Source organism: Paramormyrops kingsleyae, chromosome 2, assembly GCF_048594095.1.
Source record: "Paramormyrops kingsleyae isolate MSU_618 chromosome 2, PKINGS_0.4, whole genome shotgun sequence".
NCBI classification, from domain to species: Eukaryota; Metazoa; Chordata; class Actinopteri; order Osteoglossiformes; family Mormyridae; genus Paramormyrops; species Paramormyrops kingsleyae.
In genome coordinates this window covers 31355609-31365000 of record NC_132798.1, presented here as the reverse complement: position 1 = coordinate 31365000, position 9392 = coordinate 31355609, and positions in this window count along the sequence as shown.

Below are 9392 nucleotides of genomic sequence, written 5' to 3'. Positions count from 1 at the left end.
TGACAAAGGTCTTGTATTCTGTTTGGTTACTTATGGGTAAGGTTAGTGCTGGTTAAGGTTAGGGTTGGGTAGGGGTTAAGGGTGTCGTGACTGGGATTAGGGTTTTTCCCATAGAAATGAATGGAGGGTCTGCGTTTAGATAGGTACGCCAACCTGTGTGTGTGTGTGTGTGTGCGTGTGTATGTGCGTAGATACTGTGCAGCTGTAGTTTACACAGCAGGCCCAGCCAAACTGAACACTAACACACACACGATGACGACGTTCTTCTGCATGCATGGATGAGAATGAAAAGGCTTCTTACAGACAGTGAGGGAAAGGCTCTGGAGGACCCAATATGGAGTCGTCTAATCAAGACACTATGTGGTGGGAGACATCCAATCAGGACACTGTATGGAGGGGTGAAGTCCAATCAGGAAATAATATGGAAGAAACGTCCAATCCAAGCACTGTGAGGAAGGGGATACCCAGTGTGGAGGACAAATATGTAATGACATGTGAAGACATGATTGGGGTAAAGCATGACGCATCATGGCAAGCATTGCACTGATGGGCGAGGGGGAGCAGGGATTGGCTCGAGCAGGTGTCATAGACCTGTAAGCTCCTCCCACCAGCTGACACTCACTATCCACACGTGTCTCCTGAAGGCAGTGAGATTTGTACCCAGGATCAGATGGAGGCAGAGCCCATGGCCCATCAGCCATCCTGCCACCTTAAGGGGAAGAGTGGGCAAAGTGTAGTAATAATTTCAGATAAGTGAGCAGACAAACCTGTGGATGAACTGCGAGACCAATAGCTGGGCGGTCAGCTGAGACTGGGGAAGCAGACATTATTCCTGAAAGTCAGGGAAGGGGGAGAGAAGGGCAGTATTTACGAGCTGCCGGGGGGTGGGGGGGTCGGGGAAGGACACCATCAGCCAGGCCCAGAGAGGCGCTGGAAGCTACAGCCGGACAGATTGTTTTAGCACACCCTAATAAACCTGTGAGTTCATTTACGCCCTGATTTATGGGCACTGGCTAAATGGGGGCGGGGGGGGAGTCATGCTGCCAGGAAAGAGTGTGCTTTACTGGGTGAGCAGCCCAGTAAAGTGAGGAAGGACCCCCCAAGGCCAAGGGGGGAGGGGCACTGACCGGGGGGGGGGGGGGCACACACACACACACACACACACACACACACACACACCTAGCTACAAAGGTTCTGTAAAAGATCCAGTCCAACTAATGCAGAGCACAGAGAGTTATATTGAAAAGCTGTGCTTAAACCAAGAGGTAACCAACCAGTAACCCACAGAGTCAGAGTCACTTGCCTGCATTTGTCTGACTTTGACTGAGAGCTTAAACAATTTAGTCATCTGAAAGTGACAGGATGACTGATGATCTGGATCTGAGCTCCTGAGCTGCAGGTGTTGCAGTGTCCCCTATGCAGCACAGATACGTTGCATAGACACGCAGCCAGACAGGCAGCACAGACACACAGCACAGACAGGCACCACAGACATGCGGCAATGACACGCAGCCAGACAGGTGGCACAGACACACAGCACAGACAGGCACCACAGATGTGCGGCACAGACACGCAGCCAGACCAGCAGCACAGACATGCAGCAGAGACACGCGGAAATGACACGCAGCCAGACAGGCAGCACAGACACGCAGCCAGACAGGCAGCACAGACACACAGCACAGACAGGCACCACAGATGTGCGGCACAGACACGCAGCCAGACCAGCAGCACAGACATGCAGCAGAGACACGCGGAAATGACACGCAGCCAGACAGGCAGCACAGACACGCAGCCAGACAGGCAGCACAGACACACGCTGTGCACCCATCTGGACTCCACACATCCTGACTAGTCAGGCAGGCAGCTCTGCAGCAGCTGGGGATACGGCCAGGGAGGTGGGGGACACAGACTAGCCCTGCATCAGCCCACCCCCCCCAGGCCTCGTTCCTCACGCTGCATCCACATAGACCTACATTGTCAATGATGTACCACGGCATCCAAATCTGGGGGATGGTGAATGTTGCTCTACTGGAAGGCAAATATGACTCCGTTTCCAAAAAATTGGGATGCCGTATAAAATGTACATAAAAACAGCATGCAATGACTTACAAATGATAAATCCATATTTAATTGAAAAGTAGAACACAGACAAGATATAAAATGTTGAAGCTGAGAAATATTGTTTTATGACAAATATATGCTCAATTTGAATTTTATGCCAGCAACACGTTTCAAAAAAGTTGGGACAGGGGCATGTTTACCACTGCGTTGCATCACCTCGTCTTTTACAACACTCTGTAATCGTTTGGGAACTGAGGAGACCAGTTGCTGGAGTTCTGAAAGTGAAATGTTGTCCAATTCTTGCCTGATACAGTATTGCTCAAAAGTTCAGGGTCTCCTTTGTCGTATTTTTCGTTTCATGATGCGCCAAATGTTGGGTGACAGGTCTGGACTGCAGGCAGGCCAGTCTAGCACCCAGACTCTTTTACTACAGAGCCATGCTGTTGTAATACGCACAGAACGAGGTTTGGCATTGTCTCGCTGAAATATAAAAGGGCTTCTCTGACATAGACCTTGTCTGGATGGCAGAATATATATATATATATCGTTCAGCATTAATGGTGCCTTCCCAGACATGCAAACTACCCAGGCTATGGGCACTAATGCACCCCATACCTTCACGAAGGACATGGCGTCCATGATTTTCAAAAAGAATTTGAAATTTTGGCTCGTCATTCCACAGGACAGTTTTCCACTTTGCCTCAGTCCATCTTAAATGAGCTCAGGCCCAGAGAAGTCGACAGTGTTTCTGGATCATGTTTAGATATGGTTTCTTCTTTGCATGGTAGAGTTTCATCCTCTATTTGTTGATACGGCGACAAACTGTGTTCACAGACAGTGGTTTTCGGAAGTCTTCCTGAGCCCATGCAGTGATTTTGACTATATAATTCTGTCCGCTTGTAATGCAGTGCCGCCTCAGGACCAGAAGATCACAGCTAACCAATACTGGCTTTTGGCCTTGTCCCTTGCATACAAAGATTTCTCCAGACTCTCAATCTTTTAATGATATTATGTACCAGAGATGACGAAATTCCCAAATTCTTTGCAATATTACATTTAGGAACAATGGGCCTCTTTCACCAATATTTTCTTAAGAATTCTCTTAAATTTGTTCCTCCGAAATTTGTTAAGAAAAAAACTGAAGTAATGCTGAAGTAGAAGTATTAATACAATAAAATCCCGTTATAGTGGTCTCGCTTATAACGGAATATCATCTATAATGGACGAGGTCCGCTGGTCCCGACCATGCAAAGAAGAAGCCATATGCAGAAAAAGTATCGGATATAGCGGACTCGCATTTAACGGAATTTCGCTTATAACGGACAAACAATTTAGTCCCCAGCGCCGCTTTTAGCTGTAGTTTTGTTCGGCTATAACGAACATACAGGCTCCGCCTACAAGGCGCGCGGCGTGCCGGTGATATCCAGCGCAGATACGTAGTCGGGATTATTAATAGTCATGCACGCATCTGCTGAGGTAAAGTTGGATTACTACATGTACAATATATACCACAAGTGTGTCTGCTGGGGTGTGGCATGAGTAAATGGTGTCCTGTACAGTAGTTGTGTTCTGGGTATACAGCAACTCTGGTTATAATGGACTTTGGATTTAACGGACTGTTTTGCCAGGTCCTTTGAAGTTTGTTATAACCGGATCTTACTGTACAGGAGGTAAATGCAAATAGACACATGTTATTTAGTAGCGTAACCTATGGAAGCCCATTTCCGCCACCGGAGGAAAAAATAATATAAAATTTAAGTCTAAATTTCGAGATAATATCTCGAAATAACGAGAAAACTATCTCGAAATTTAGACTTATTATCTCGAAATAACGAGATAACTATCTCGAAATTTTGACTTATCTCGAAATAACGAGATAACTATCTCGAAATTTCGACTTATTATCTCGAAATAACGAGATAACTATCTCGAAATTTCGACTTAGTATCTCGAAACAGGTTTCTAGCTTTAATAACTTTTCACGGAAGTAAGGTGGGGCGTTTTTAATGACAGAATCGTGTTGTCCAGTACACAGACAACGATGCAATAACGAGATAGCCTAACTAAGTCGAAATTTCGAGATATTATATTATTTTTTCCCCCAGTGGCGGAAAACGGGCTTCCGTAACCAGTGGATATAAAGCACCAAAGAAAGTTGATACATGGAAAAATATCACCTTCTCTGTGAACGCTGTGTGCCAAATAAATATAAATGATCTTCAAACATGCGTTCCCTTCTCAGAGCACGATTGGCAAGCTCTTCAAGAAGTAACAAATGCCATTTTGATAGCAAGGCCAATGCGCAGAAACAGACCTATTTATAATCCGCGCATGATCGCCGTTACTACCATGAAAATAATTTTTACACTTTAAGATTATTTTTTATATTTTACTTTCATAAATTATTCAAATACTTTCATTTTATGAACTGTAGAATGAACAAAACTGCTATAACCGATTATTTTGAACAAACTATCATTACTGAAATGTGCGTATACGAATGGTCTTGAGTGTGCGTAGATTCTGTTCTTAGCTAAGAACAAATTCAGATAAGAAAACATTGGTGAATGTCAGAATCTTCATTAAAAAAGTGCGTACGTGGGGTTTAAGAACAAATTTGTTCGTAAGAACGGTTGGTGAATGAGGCCCATTATTCTTAAATTGTTGCACTATATTTACCCATGCAGTCTTTCACAGAGTGGTGAACCTCTCCCCATCTTCACCATACAGAGACTCTGCCTCTCTGGGATGCTCTTTTTATACCAAATCATCTTACTGACCTGCTGCCAGTTAACCTAGTTAGAAATTAATTCAACAAGTGTGTGTGTGAGTGTATTGGTGTGTGAGTGAATGGTGTGCAAGTGAATGGTGTGTGAGTGATTGGTGTGCGAGTGAATGGTGTTAGAGTGAATGGTGTTAGAGTGAATGGTGTGTGAGTGAATGGTGTGCGAGTGAATGGTGTGCGAGTGAATGGTGTGTGAGTGCATGGTGTGCAAGTGAATGGTCTGTGAGTGAATGTGTGTGAGTGATTGATGTGTGAGTGAATGAAATGTGAGTGAATGTGTGTGAGTGATTGAGGTGTGAGTGAATGTGTGTGAGTGATTGAGGTGTGAGTGAATGTGTGTGAGTGATTGAGGTGTGAGTGAATGTGTGTGAGTGATTGAGGTGTGAGTGAATGGTGTTAGAGTGTATGGTGTGTGAGTGAATGGTGTGCGAGTGATGGAGGTGTGAGTGAATGAAATGTGAGTAAATGTGTGTGAGTGATTGAGGTGTGAGTGAATGGTGTTAGAGTGTATGGTGTGTGAGTGAATGGTGTTAGAGTGTATGGTGTGTGAGTGTGCCCCATGCAGTCCTGGGTTGTTCCCTGCCTATTGCCTCTGGGATGGGCTCTGGACCCCCCCATAACCCTGAATAGGATAAGCGGTTTCAGAAAATTCTTGGATGGATGGATATTCATTCAACCAACCCTTTTGTTTTAGTATTAAACAACTTTTCCAGTCTTTTGTTTCCCCCTTTTTTGAAATGTGTTGCTGGCATCAAATTGAAACTGATCATAAATTTGTCATAAAACAATACAACACAACATTTGATATGTTGTCTTTGCTCTGTTTTCAATTAAATATGGGTTGGAATCATTTGTAAAGCATTGCATTCTCTTTTTCTTTACATCTTCTACAGCGTCCCACCTTATTTGGGAAATGGGGATGTAATTAACAGCATTTGTAGAGAATGAAGCAATTGTGTTGTGTACAAAGCAACCTGATTTGAGCACTTGTTCTTCCCCCTGCATGTACATTTAGCTGTGTGGCTGATATATCAGGTGTCATATGGCCCCTTCCCTGCACCCAGCCCCCCAGCCCCCCAGCCTGTGGCCTGACTCCTTTACACACGGTGCTCAGGTATACCGCACGCTGTCACGCAGGCGACTGTGAGCGGCGAGGGACGGGCAGGTGGGGACGGTCTCGGCATGACCGCTGGGGGTTGGGGGGGGGGGCGAAGAGTGACAGGGGTGTCCTGATTAAAAAGGCCTCTCGGGAAAACCCTTAACAGCATGAAGAGACAAGAAATGGATAAAAACCGGAAAGGAGCAAAAGAGTGAGAGAGGGTGAGAGGGACAGAGACAGTGGGGGCTGCATGTCAGGCTGTTTGTGGCAGTCAGAAAGAGGAGCCTTGATCCCCGTCTCTGCAAACGCCCAGGCGGACTGAGTGGGCATGTGCAGCATGACCTGCTGCCTGGGGCCCCGCAGCTGGGGAACTTTACCTCTCATTAGCAGAAGCACAGCACTGGGCCATAGTCCCTCCACCGCAGGCTGGTGTACATCGAGGTCTGCTGGGCAGGTTACAGGTGATAGTGAGGGCGAGGGTCAGGGTTAGGGTCAGGGTGGGGGTCTGCTTCAACCCCCCTACAAGCCGGATAATCTCCTAGGCATGGACAGGGTCCACAGGATTTCAGAACTCCCTGTTCCTCATGCCTGCTTTCATACTAATCATTGATCCTCACACCTACACACCAGTTCCGCTCATGTCCTTTTCCATGGCGACATACTGTGCTGTAAACTCTTACTGACAGGGAAGCAGGGGGGACATTATTCTCACTTTAATCAAATCCATGTTTGAAAGAAATCTCTGGAGAGACTTCACAGTAGTGACAGGCAGGAGGGAGGGGCATCGTAGAGTGTTATTAACGAACATGTTTCAAACGTGTCTCACTATGACAACATTTTCTCAGTATATTCTGTTATCATAATATGATGTCAAGATCAGACGGTGGGATATGCATAAGTAACACCCATCACTCGTCATACACTTGGGAGCCTGGTGTCCAAGGAAGTCTCAGGCTCTTCTAACCTCCCTGCTCTATACAAATTAATAACACAAACCCAATATGCCGCCAGACATGTGATCAAACACTTGACCAAACATCGTCGGACATGTGATCAAACGTGTGACCACACATCGAGGGACATGTGATCAAACGTGACCAAACATCGTCAGACATGTGATCAAACACGTGACCAAACATCATCATGCTGGTGTCCCCTGTAGGGCTTAGACCCAGGCGTGGGGTGAGCCTGGGCACTGAGGTCCTGAGCCCAGCTGGCACAAGGCACCCTGACAGACGACCCACCGCGGTTACGCTGCTCTGCAGGTCAGGTCCATCAGGACCCTGTTTCTAGGTTTCTGGGGGATTTACAGCGCTGCACATAGAGGGTAATGGGAGTGATCCATCATACCTGTCAGTGTCAGAAATGCTGCAGGGCAATGGGGCAAAGCCACTTGCGTGCAATTCGTGTTTGTGGTGCTCTTGGGGGATATCAGGTAGACCTGATGTTCCTTTGTCAGGAGCAGAATATTAGGACTCCCAAGTTCAGAACCTCTATAGTGACCGTTTCCTATAAACGTCCTCATTCTGTAAGTCTATCATTTTAAGGGCACCCTGATTATTTTAGTTCACATTTTTAGATGACAAGTGACAGCAAGAGACCAGGAACTGTCAGCATTCATGTTACATTATGTTCCGCGCTGAAAGACACTGGCTTGGCATGACATTTTTATTTATTTAAAACTTTGCATTATATTTATTAGCATGATATTTTTTAGGAATGGAATTTTTGGGAATTGTGTGATCTGCTGTCCAAGGATTCATACATCAGCCATTGATCAGCTGGTCAGCGTTATAAAAACACTCAAATAACCATGTCATGACATTTGTAAGGAGCTACAGAAAAAAGATGGATGGACAGATGTTGAAAAGCCAAAAAACACATCTGAGTTTGAAACAGAAAACTTTTATCTGGCTCCTAATGCTGCTGATGCCCTAACACAGAGTGGTGGCTCAAATCCGAGTGACCCTCAACCAATCCAAGTGACAATTTATTAAGCTCATGTAGCTCTCTGACGTCCTGCACTTGAGATATAACGAGCATATCGGCCCTAGACATACTCACGCAAATTCATGCAGCACCATTCACAGGGTGCAACAGCTATTTAGGGGCCTTCATTTGGCCAGAATAACCTTTGGCAATTTCTGGGCATCAAACTGACACACTTATCTGGGCTATTTGGTGCAGCGGAAAGACGCAGTACACAAACATCATAACAAAAGAATTAAGACGAACGGCAACGATGGAGGCTTCACCAGCCAGCTAAACTTAGCAACATAAAAAATTTAGGGCCCCGAGCCGGCGGAGCTGATTGGTGGTTGCCCCCGGCGCCGTGAACAGCAGCGCTGTCGCTTGCTTCCTGGGGAGCTCTCTGGCGGCTCGTCCGCGCCGTGTCCAACACGTTCGCCCATTAACTCCAGAAGCCATCTGCCGCCATCTGATTGGTTAATAAAAAATAGATGAGCAGCTAATTTGCTCCGGTAACATCTTTTCATTTGTTTCTTTAAGTTATTCTGGGATGTCAGTGGCAGGCTGAAGCACGCAGGCTGGGTGGCTAAAAACAGAAGAGCAGACATTTGATTTCACTCCATCAGCACTGTCGCTGAGAATAAAGTCGGGCTTAAACCACCGGGGGGCGGAGGGGGGGGGCTCTTTCTTTTACCACACATTTAGTTGGTGATGACAGACATGACACCCACGGCAGGCGGGATTTCTGTGTGCTGTCAATCAACCACCCTTTTAACTCTTCATTGGCTACCAGCTTGGCTCTTAGGGCGTAGTTCCAGTGCATGATTGACAGCACAAGAAATCCCACCCACCCCTGGGTGTCGAAACTCATTTCTTCCTTTGGCCAGTGCAGAAATGAATTAAGGCATTATATGTGTCAAAATGGACCCGTGGGGGGCGGGGTCATGCTCAGAGAAAATGCTCACACACTGGGATTTCTTTTAAAGTGAAGACTCCTCAATTCACACACGATGATCACAATGAGAAGGAACATTTTATGTTGCGTGTGGCCTGACTGTAGGCTGTGGCTGGAGCAGAGCAGTGCCCGCCGCGTGTCACCAGGCCTGGCCCGCATCATCGCCAATCTGCCGCAGGCCATTGCTCTGCCCGGCGACGGCCTGGCGGACTGACCTTGTGACTCAGTGGGCTGGCAACTCAGTGCCAAGAGAAACAGCTGGGGGGGGGTCGTAAAGCTGCATCACGACGCAGCACCAGAGTGAAGGTGTCACTCTTTTATTTTTATTTTTCAAACATTTTCTGAACATATCCCACCGCATGCGTGTGAGTCCTGCGTGTTCAGACACCAGCGGTTGTCCATGCCGGCACTCAGCTGGCCGAAACCGGACCAGGATGGCGACAGAGCAGAGCTAGCCCCCCCCTCCCCCCACACCCTGTCAGAGGACTTACCTCGACCTTCACATAGATCGCTTACAGATCCAG